Source organism: Triticum aestivum, chromosome 5B (genome assembly GCF_018294505.1).
Source record: "Triticum aestivum cultivar Chinese Spring chromosome 5B, IWGSC CS RefSeq v2.1, whole genome shotgun sequence".
Lineage (NCBI taxonomy): Eukaryota > Viridiplantae > Streptophyta > Magnoliopsida > Poales > Poaceae > Triticum > Triticum aestivum.
In genome coordinates this window covers 292438471-292450388 of record NC_057807.1, presented here as the reverse complement: position 1 = coordinate 292450388, position 11918 = coordinate 292438471, and positions in this window count along the sequence as shown.

Genomic DNA, 11918 nt, shown 5'->3' with positions numbered 1-11918 from the left:
CCCGTGTCAAGTAGACCGAAACGATTCTGCATCTACTACTATTACTCCACACATCGACCACTATCCAACATGCATCTAGAGTATTAAGTTCATAAAGAACGGAGTAACGCATTAAGTAAGATGACATGATGTAGAGGAATTAACTCGAGCAATATGATGAAAACCCCATCTTTTTATCCTCGACGGCAACAATATAATACGTGCTTTGCTGCCCCTACTGTCACTGCGAAAGGACACCGCAAGATTGAACCCAAAGCTAAGCACTTCTCCCGTTACAAGAAAAACTAATCTAGTTGGCCAAACCAAACTGATAGTTCGAAGAGAATTACAAAGATATCAAATCATGCATATAAGAATTCAGAGAAGATTCAAATAATATTCATAGATAAGCTGATCATAAATCCACAATTCATCAGATCTCGGCAAACACACCGCAAAAAAGTATTACATCGAATAGATCTCCAAGAACATCGAGGAGAATATGGTATTGAGAATCAAAGAGAGAGAAGAAGCCATCTAGCTACTAGCTATGGACTTGTAGGTCTATGGTAAACTACTCACGCTTCATTGGAAGGGCAATGGTGTTGATGTAGAAGCCCTCCATGATCGAATCCCCCTCCGACAGGACGCCAAAAAGGCCCCTAGATGGGATCTCACTGGTACAGAGGTTGCGGCAGCGGAAAAGTAATTTCATGGATGCCTCTGTTGGTTTGGGGATATATGGGAATATATAGGCAAAATAATTAGGTCAGGAGGTGCACAAGGGTCCCACAAGGGCGGGGGGCGCGCCCTACCCCCCTGGGCGCGCCTTTCATCCTTGTGGCCGCCTCGTGGCTCCTCTGACTTTATCTCCAAGTCTCCTGGTTGTCTTCTGGTCCAAGAAAAATCATCATGAAGGTTTTGTTCCGTTTGGACTCCGTTTGGTATTCCTTTTCTGCGAAACTCAAAAACAGGGGAAAAACAGGAACTAGCACTAGGCACTAGGTTAATAGGTTTTTTTAAAGCTTAGGACAGTGGGGGCACCCCCCACTGACTTTGTATTAAACCACCACACAAAGAGTTACAAAGATAAGATTACATTTGGGGGAGTAGGGGTAAGAGTTTGGGAAAGGCCCTATACATCAAGGTATAGAGGAGTCGACTAGATCTGATCAGCAACCTGCTCAACAAAAGGCACCAGGGCCTCTTTGACTCTGTGTCTCATCATACCAAATTCAAGCTTGAATCTTTGGCTCCATCCTTCCACTGTTGGCACTATACCTCGAAAATGCTTATTGTTGCGTTCCTTCCAGATGCTCCAAGATGCTATGATGAAAATATCCATGAACATTGTCCCAGTCCACGTACCTTTCGCTGCATGCAGGAGCTGCAGCCTGTTGCCATGCACCGGCCACACGATCCCTAGCTTTCCCCAACACGACCTGCTGAATTCACATTGAAAGAACAAGTGCTCTAATGATTCCTCGGGGGACGGCTACATAACATACAGGCATAGCTGTCATCCCTCAGCTTCATATTCTTCCTCTTGAGCAGCCCTCGGGTGTTTAATCTATCCGCAAGAAGCAGCCAACCAAACACCTTCCACTTATTGGTGCATTTTGTCATCTTTATCCACTTAAAGGCTTTGTCTGCCTCCCCGTCTCGAAAACAGTGCAGGTAAAACTTGTTGGAAGCAAACCCATCCAATCCCCATACAGGCTTCCACACATCATTCCCCTCCGTCAGCTCCAACGTGGACAGGGTGTTCTGGAAGTCTTCAAGCTCTTCTCTAGCCTGAACCGAGAGCGGTAAGTGGAAGTTTTGGCCAAGCGTAGGCGCAGTCAGCAGCTTCTGAACTAAGATATCTTCATCTTTAGAGAAGGAGAATATGCGAGGGTGGCTATCAGACAGAATATCTCCATGCCAGTCATCTTTCTAGAACAAAGTTGTGCGCCCATCCCCCACATCTACGGATGTGACACCTCTGTAAGTTGGCGCCAGGTTCATTTATCCTTCCACCAAAATGACCCGCATGAGTCAGACGCATGCGGCACCAGGCCCTCATAGTACGTGCCCCAAACAAGCTAAACCCATAATATATCCATGTGGTTATAGAATTTGTGCAGTTGTTTTAGAAGTAAACCTTGGTTTTGGACTTTAAGATTGAGCACCCCGAGCCCCCTTTTGTGCTTAGGCCTGCAAACCAGACCCTAGGCCGCCAAGGAAACAACTTTCATGCCATCATCTGTGATCTTGGCCCAGAGGCAGTACGTTAATAGGTTAGTCCCAAACATAATATAAAATAGCATAATAATGCACATAAAATATCCAAAACAGATAATATAATAGCATGGAACAATCAAAAATTATAGATACGTTGGAGATGTATCAAGCAACCATCGCTGATGAATAAAGTAGTAGATTGGAAGCATCAGCCTATAAACAACCAAACGAAGACCGGATCCAAATAGATCCACCGAAGACCAGCGTCGATTGAGTCTCGCGAGATCCGAGACACACCTCAACACGCCCCACCATCGGGATAGGGATAGCACGTGAGAGACATTATTCCTACCAAGGGACATCGCCGCTGCCACACAACCCCAACCAAGATGCAAAACCTAATAAGAGTGAGAACAAAGTCCCTCCCGTTGCGGGAGGGCCAAGGTCCTCCTTACCTCCATGGCCCAAAGGGCATCGTAGATGAGGCGGACCGGCGCCGCCGCTGATGAGAGGAGGAGGAAAGACTGTGACGTTTTCTTGTGGAGGAGGAAAGCGAAGGGAAGTGGAGTTTCTCAGCCTCAGCTTGGGTGAACAGTAAAATAAAACTAATAAAAAATCTGATTTTTTTACAAATGTTTTAAGAGTTTGCAAAATTTCATTATGGAATCACATTTCTGGGAGATGTGGCAAAGAAAAATAATCAATAATCTGAAAATGCTACTTTCGAAAGCATTTTGGACCACTCTTTTTGTTTTTTTGCCACGACTTCCACGAATGTGATTCCATGATGAAATTTTTCAAGCTCTTATAACATTTGTCAGAAAAAAATATTTTTTGAACTTTTTTTGATTTTACTGTTCACCCGTGCTCATTTGAGCTCAAGCTGAGAAGGTGACTTTCCAAAGAGAAGGCATTACTAAAGCCTGGGATCTTTTCTTAACTATGGTTTGTCTCTACAAGGGGTTGATCACAAGATCATCTAGCTGATGTAGCCTCACATGTCTACTAGAATAAGATGTCTACTAACTTAACTTGTTGTCTCAGCAGGATTGTAATGAACCTGTTTAAGTAATGGAAGTGCTTTATTTGCACAAAAGAAAAAGGGAAAAAAGAACGAGGCTAAAGGAGGGGTGAGTCTAAGCATTCCTTTTTTTAGGGGGTAAATCAACTTTATTCATCAAACTCCACATAGAGTGGGATACAATTGGGGTTGTGGTGTTGGCCTAACCAAGTGTGTCGCCCCGGCCCTCTACCAAGGGAAAATCGAGCTAAACTGTGTGCTTCCATATTGGCTGCACGACCTTCAAAAGTAAATCTACAAAGAAAATGACTTGGCCGGGTTAATATCTCCCTAACTATTGTCGATGTCTAGTATAGCCTGTTTGGAGTCAGAAGCAATCAACACATTATGTAGATTTAGGTCTTCCTCTAGGGCAAGATCCTCTCTACATGCAATAGTTTCCAAGATCAATGGATCATTCAGACCGACTATTACCAACGCGGAGCTTCCAAGATAGGTACCATTGTGATCTCGGCAAACGGCCATTGCCGAGCCTCCCCTTCCCGCTCTGACTCCATCATCAACATGAATTTTCGTGTAACCCATCGGCGGGGCCTTCTGGCAAGAGGTGTGGCCCCCTACAGCCCCTCCTATCTTGTTGGTGGATCTATTATCGGACAGGACAGTGAGCTCCTGTATGAAGTTTCTTACAAACAGATGAGTAGCTCGAGGGGTTTGGAAGATATGCTCATGAATGGCTTTGCGTCTAGCTGCCCAAATGGCCCAGAGCATGACCGCCACCATTACAAACTGCTCATGCGATAACAAATCTATGAGTGTGAACAACCACTGTTTGGCCTTGGTCTCATTGGTATTCACCAATTCATTAGCTAGATCGTCATTGACCAGTGCCCAGGTGCACCTTGAAGTTGTGGAATTGATTAGGGAGTGTTTCCACGAAGCTGGAGCACCGCACATTCTACAAAGGGGGTTGTCAGCCATATGTCCGTGTGCTCGAACATCTTTAGCTGGCAGTGATTGTCTTGATAGCCTCCAATGAAACATTCTCACCTTCCCGGGAACTTTAATCTTCCATAGATTCTTCCATCATGTCTTGTCTCCTGTCCCTGTCGGTGGTTCGGCTCTCCAGCCACGCCTCTCGACGCTGACGAGTAGCAACAAGCATACGATAAGCCGACTTGACCATGAAGATTCCATTCCTTTCGAAGTTCCAACTCCAGAAATCGCTAACATTGTGTGTGCGGATGTAACGCCCTCGATGCGACTATATCTCCCACGTGTCGAGGCACGACTTAGAGGCATAATCGCATTGAAGGCATATGTCGCAAGTGAGGTAATCTTCACACAACCCATGTAATATAATAAGGAAAGAGATATATAGTTGGCTTACAATCGCCACTTCACACAATTACATGAATAAAGCATTACATCAATCAGATACAAACAAGGCCCGACTACGGAACCAAAATAAAAGAAGAACCCCAAATGCGACAAAGGTCCCCGATCGACCCCAACTGGGCTCCACTACTGATCAACTAAAACGAAACAACACAAAGGGCAAGATCTTCATCGAGCTCCTCCTTGAGCTTGGTTGCGTCTCCTGCTCGGTAATATAGGCACCTGCAAACTGGTTTTGAAAGTATCTGTGAGCCACGGGGACTCAGCAATCTCGCACCCGCGAGATCAAGACTATGTAAGCTTATGGGTAAGGTAAAGGTATGAGGTGGAGCTGCAGCAAGCGACTAGCATATATGGTGGCTAACATACGCAAATGAGAGCGAGAAGAGAAGGCAAAGCACAGTCGATAAAGGTATGATCAAGAAGTGATCCTGGACTACCTACGTCAAGCATAACTCCAACACCGTGTTCACTTCCCGGACTCCGCCGGAAAGAGACCATCACGGTTACACACGCGGTTGATGTATTTTAATTAAGGTCAACTTCGGGTTTTCTACAACCGGACGTTAACAAATTCCCATCTGCCCATAACCGCGGGCACAACTTTCGAAAGATAATACCCTGCAGGGGTGTCCCAACTTAGCCCATGACAAGCTCTCACGGTCAACGAAGGAATAGACCTCCACCCGAGACACTCCGATCAGACTCGGTATCCCGGTACAACAAGACATTTCGACAGGGTAAAACTAAACCAGCAACACCGCCCGAATGTGCCGACAAATCCCGATAGGAGCTGCACATATCTCTTTCTCAGGGCACACTCAGATGAGCGCTCCGTACAACTAAAACCAAACCTCGAGTTGCCCCGAGGGGGCGCTGCACAGGACTCTAGTTCGGACCAACACTTAGACAAGCACTGGCCCGGGGGGGTTAAGAAAAAGATGACCCTCGGGATGCGCGACTCCCAAGGGAAAAAGGCTAGGTGGCAAATGGTAAAACCAATGTTGGGCATTGCTGGAGAAGCTTTACTTAAGGCGAACTGTCAAGGGGTTCCCGTTATAGCCCAACCGCGTAAGGGACGCAAAATCCGGGAACATAACACCGATATGACAGAAACTAGGGCGGCAAGAGTGGAACAAAACACCAGGCATAAGGCCGAGCCTTCCACCCTTTACCAAGTATATAGATGCATTAATTAAATAAGATATATTGTGATATCCCAACAAGTAATCATGTTCCAACAAGGAACAACATCTCCATGTTCCAACAAGGAACAAACTTCAAACTTCACCTGCAACTAACAATGCTATAAGAGGAGCTGAGCAAAGCGGTAACATAGCCAATCAACGGTTTGCTAGGACATGGTGGGTTAGAGGTTTGACATGGCAATTTGGGAGGCTGACAAGCAAATGGTAGGCATCGTAGCATTGGCATAGCAAGAGCGAGCAAACTAGCATAGCAAAGATAGTAGTGATTTCGAGGGTATGATCATCTTGCCTGAAATCCCGCAAGGAAGAAGAACGAGTCCAAGAAGAAGACAAACGGTCGTAGACGAACGAATCCTCACAACTCCGGAACGAAACCGAAGCTAACGTGAGAAGCAACCCGGAAAGGAACAAACAACATAGTAAACAACCAGCACATCAACATGGCATGATGCACAATCAAGTATGATGCATGTCCGGTTTAATGAGGCATGGCATGGCAAAGTGCACAAACAATCCTACAATTAAATGGAGCTCAATATGCAACTGCATATTGACGAAACACCATGATAAGTTATTTAGTTAGATCCCGTTTATGTACACAACAATATTAAATGTTGTTAAGCATGGCAAGAGGGTGAAGCAAATGAAAACTACCTATCTAGTCAAGGTTAAATGAGGCCGGAAGCAACAAACAACAATTCCGGAGAATCCCCATATCATATTTATGGATTAGGTACTGTTATGCCCTAAACACAATTTTAGAGTTGTTAAACATGCAAAGTAAGTACACCATGTTAAGCTAGGCAAAATTCTACCCCATTTACATATAAAGTTTATTTAAATCGGAGCTACGGTTATTTAGTTATGAAATAAAGCATTTTAACATGGCATTTGAGCAAAATTAAACAAACAACATTTTAAGCATTTTAGCATGGGATGAAAATGGCATATTATTAATCTAGATGAAAAACTAAGCATTTTTCATGTTTAAATTATTTACATATGATGCATAGTTTGTGAGTTATTAAATGCATGAAGTTGAAGGACTTTTTTGTAAAACAGTTAATTCACTGGATAAAGGCTAAAATTACAGATCTGTAAAAAAAACAAATCGGGCCGAAATATGCTGGGCCAGCAGTGCACAGGAGAGGGATCTGGAGGGGGCTGCTCACCCTGGCCTTGGGCCGGTTCGGAGGGGAGGCGAGGCAGGAGGGCGCGCTGGGCCTGGAGGGAGTTGGGCCGCGCGATGAGGAACGAGGCGAGGCCGGATCTAGCTTGGGCCGGCTGGATCGACCGAGGGAGGGGATGCGGTCAACGCGCTCGATGCAGCGGAAGCAGGGCGCTGTCCTCTGCTCGACAGGGAGCAGAAGCAGAGCAGCGGCATCGGGGATCTCCGGCGCGGTGGCGAAGGACGGAGGACGTGGAACCGGGCGCGAAGGAGGGACCGATCTGACCGGCGGTGAGGTTCTGCAAGCATGGGGCGGAGGCAAACCGGCGGCCACGGACCTGGAGATTCCTGGCGGGGCTCCTGTGTTCCCTGCGAAAGAGAGGAAGCAGGGAGATGAGAGGGAGGGAGAGAAAGCGAAGGAAGGGAGAAGAGACAAGGGCGCGGGGTGAGGGTGCCGGCCTGGAGCTGCTGCTGAGGTGGCGCTCGACGGCGGCGGAAGGGTGGCCGCGCTCTGGTGGTTCGGACGCCGGTGACGGGGCTGATGGGGTGGCCGTCGGGGTCCTTGGCCCAAGCGCAAACGGGCGCTGTGCTCGCACGGGGAGAGTCGAGGACGGCCCCTTGGGCATCGCGGGTAGCAGAGGAGGCCGAGGCTTCATGGCCGGAGTACGGCAGCGGCGGGGAAAGTTGGGGCGAGGTGCTCGGGAACGAGCGAGCAGAGGAAGGGGCACGGCTGCGGTGGATCGATGGATTTGAGATTATGGTGGTGGCTGATTGGTGAATCGGGAGGAGGCTGCGGGATTGGTCCAGTGAAGAAAACGAGGGAGGTGGGTGGCGCTGTGGATGCACGGATTTGATGGGTGGCGGCGGCTGATACGAGGAGGGAGGAGGCTGCAGGAAACGAGGTGGATCTGGATCAGGGAAGAACCCGAGGAAGAAAGGTAGGTGGCGGCGCGATGGGACAAGAGGGCTAGAATTTAGGGTTGCTGCCTAGGGGATTGGTCTATATATAGAGCGCTGGATTTTTGTTAGGGGCTATTTCGTCCCGATCGAAATCAGACGGTTCGGGAAGAATAGGCTAGGGAGCCCAAATAAGAAAACGGTGACGTTTTGTAGATGTTTGGGGATGATTCGGATACAACGGTGGCGACAGCTCGGTTCGGGTCCGGGACAACTTTCGGGCGCGCGCGAGGAGGGTCGCGGGCTGACGAGAGAGGTTAGGTAGGGCATGGTGGTGAGTAGTGACTGTGTAGACGGTCTCGAGCTGAGAGAAGAGAAGAGAGGGAGGCCCGGCGACTATTTCCGGAGACCGAAAACGTCCGACGTTTTGACCGGCTACTATTGCCGCTATATTTATCCGTTGGGGCGTCAAACGAACTCCAATTGCGATGAAACTGGACAGGCGGTCTGTCTACACTATAATAAGACCACACACCAAATTTCAACCCAATCCGAGAACATTTTCCGGCCACTTATAAAATAATATTTCGGACATGCCGCGGGCGCGTGCAAGTGTGTCTGGGCTCAGAACGGACAACGGACGGAACGAGGAGACCGGGACGGATGCAAGTTTTGAAAACATGATGATGCAATGCACATGATGACATGATGAAATGCAACACGCAAGCCAATGACAAGACAACAACAACGAATAACTGAACGACACCTGGCACATCGGTCTCGGGTAGCTTTCGAGCTACTCTCTCTCTGTAAAAAGAAAAGTCCACCTCAATATGTTTTGTTCGTGCATGGAAGACAGGATTTTCTGAAAGATAAGTCGCACCAATATTGTCACACCATAACCGTGCAGCCTTCGAAGCTTTAATTCCAAGCTCATAGAGTAATGTTTGTATCCACATTACTTCAGTTGTGGCATTTTCTAATGACTTATATTCAGCCTCTGTACTTGATCTTGAGACAGTAGCTTGCTTCCTTGCACTCCATGACACAAGATTAGATCCCCAAAACACAGCAAAACCACCAGTGGATCCTCTGTCATCAGCACACCCTGCCCAGTCTGCATCAGAATATGCAGTAACAAGCAAGGAAGAGGACTTGACAATTTGAAGTCCAAGTCCTTGAGAATACTAAAGATACCTTAGGATTCTCTTAACTGCTGTCCAGTGAGTAGTTCTAGGAGCATGCAAATATTGACATACCTTGTTCACTGAATAAGAAATATTTGGACGTGTGAGTGTTAAATATTGCAAAGCACCAACAACACTTCTATAATTTGTTGCATCTTCTAGACCAAGAGCTTCTCCACTATCAACTGTAAGTTTTTCTGAGGTGGAAATTGGCGTGCTGACAGGTTTGCAATTCTCCAATCCCACCCTCTTTAGGACATCAGTTGTATATTTTTCTTGTGAGAGAAGTATGCCATCTCTGACTTGCTTTACTTCTATGCCAAGAAAATAGTGAAGATCACCTAGATCCTTGAGAGCAAATTCAAGTTTTAAATCCTTAAGCAAACAAGTTGTGGCCTCTTGACTTGAACTAGCGACAATTACATCATCAACATAAACAAGCACAAAAACAGTGATATTGCCTTTGCTATAAAAGAACAAGGATGTATCTGCTTTGGATGGTGTGAACCCAAGATGTTGTAACTACATGCTCAGCCTAGAATACCATGCTCTTGGAGCCTGCTTAAGTCCATACAATGCTTTATCCAACTTACATACATAATGTGGTGTGCTATGACTTTCATAACCTGGTGGTTGCCACATGAACACTTCTTCCTCAAGAACACCATGAAGAAACACGTTCTGAACATCTAGCTGTCGTAAGCTCCATCCTCTAGAAATGGCAATGGACAAAACAAGGCGAATGGTAGTTGCTTTAACCACAGGACTAAAGGTATCATCATAATCAATTCCAAACCTTTGCTTAAAACCTTTTGCAACCAACCTTGCCTTGTACCTGTCTATACTACCATCAGATTTCCTTTTTATCTTGTATACCCACTTACAATCAATTATGTTAGCACCACGTTGCAGTGGTACTAGATGCCAGGTCTGATTTTTTATGAGTGCATTGTAAACCCGGGCATGGGCAGCCCGGCCCGACGACCCGGCCCGAGCCCGGCCCGAAAGGTAGTTCGGGCCGGGCTCGGGCTTCTCTTTCTTTATTTTTCGGGCCGGGCTTTCGGGCTTCGGGCCGGGCTTGCACATACACGTACTAAAAAACAGCGTTCGGGCCGGGCTTTCGGGCTTCGGGCTTGAGTTCGGGCCGGGCTCGGGCTTCAAATCAGGGAGTATTTCGGGCTTCGGGCCGGGCTCGGGCTTGAGAAATGAAGGTCGGGCTTTTACAAGCCCGGCCCGACGTTTGCCCAGGTTTAGTGCATTGTACTCATTATCCATGGCTTCCTTCCAATCCTTGCTAGCAAGTGCATCATGCAAGTTAATAGGTTCACCAGTAGTGGCAAGGAAAGCACGCTTCGTCGGATTATACTTTATTGTACCATCACTATATTATTTTTCCTTGACAATACCTGATCGAGACCTGGTGTGTTGACGAGGAGGTGAAGGAGCCACAAAACCGGTTGCTGTGGACTGCAGCACAGGAGATCCGGCAGCTTCGGCATTGTCCACAGAAGATCCAGCATGGTGGGGCTCCTGATCCGAGGAAGATGCATGCAGCTCCTCGTTCTAGCGGCGCATCGGATCGACCAGCGGGTCCCCAGACGACGTGGCAGATGGGGAATCGCTCCCCCCCCCCCCCCGCGCGCCCTGCTCAACAGCCGTCTCAGACTGCGCATGCGAGGATTGGCGAGGCGCGCCGGGATTCGCGCCAGGACCCACGCCCGCACCTGGTCCGCTGTGGCCGACCCGGTCGGCTTGGCGTGACTCGCGTGGACCCGCGCTAGGGCCCGTGCCTGGACCCGTGTGACCCACCTGGTCGGCTTGGCGTGGCGCGCCCGGGTCCGCCCCTGGACCCGCGCCTGGGCCGCTGTCGTTGTCGCCTGCCAGGGGCGAATCTGCACAGGATCGCGTGCCGCCCTGTTCTACATGCTGCCGTGGATCTGCCTGAGATCGCGCGCTGACAGCCGGATCATCCTCGAATACTGCGCCTGCTTTGTCCTGTGTACACATAAAATGACGAGTAGAATCTATACAAGACCCATTAGAGACACATTTTTCTGTGGATTTTTGCACATGATCATGATCATTTAATTCACCCCCGTGATCAGGATGTATGGAATAGTCTGGTAGGAGTGCAATTTCTGCACGAAGCAAGGCGCCAGCATTTGGATGAAGGAGGGAAAAGGGGAATAATGTTTCATCAAAGATAACATCACGGGAGATATAGATGCGTCCAGTAGATGGGTGAATACATTTATACCCTTTATGAAGGTTACTATACCCAATAAACACACATTGTGTGGAGCGAAACTCTAGTTTGTGACGATTGTATGGACGTAGGTTGGGGTAACATGCACACCCAATTTTTTTTAGAGAGCTGTAGTCTGGCTTTTGATGATACAACCGTTCTAAAGGAGTTGAATTGCCAATGACCTTGCTGGGAAGACGGTTGATAAGATATGTAGCTGTGATGAAAGCCTCATCCCAATACTTGAGAGGCATAGATGCATGAGCTAAAAGGGAGAGACCAACTTCAACGATATGATGGTGTTTGCGTTCAGCAGAACTGTTTTGCTGATGAGCATGAGGGCAAGACATATAATGAGTGATCCCAATGCTACGGAAGAAGGAGTTGAGTTTCATACTCCCCTCCCCAGTCACTTTGGACTGAAATAATTTTCCTATCAAAGTGGCGCTCAACTAGCTTCTGAAACTCTTGGAAGATGGAAAAGACTTCAGATTTATACTTAAGCAAATAAATCCATGTGAACTTGCTGTAATCATCAATGAAGCTAACATAATATTTTTTTTCGACCAAAAGAATCTCGAACATGACCCCA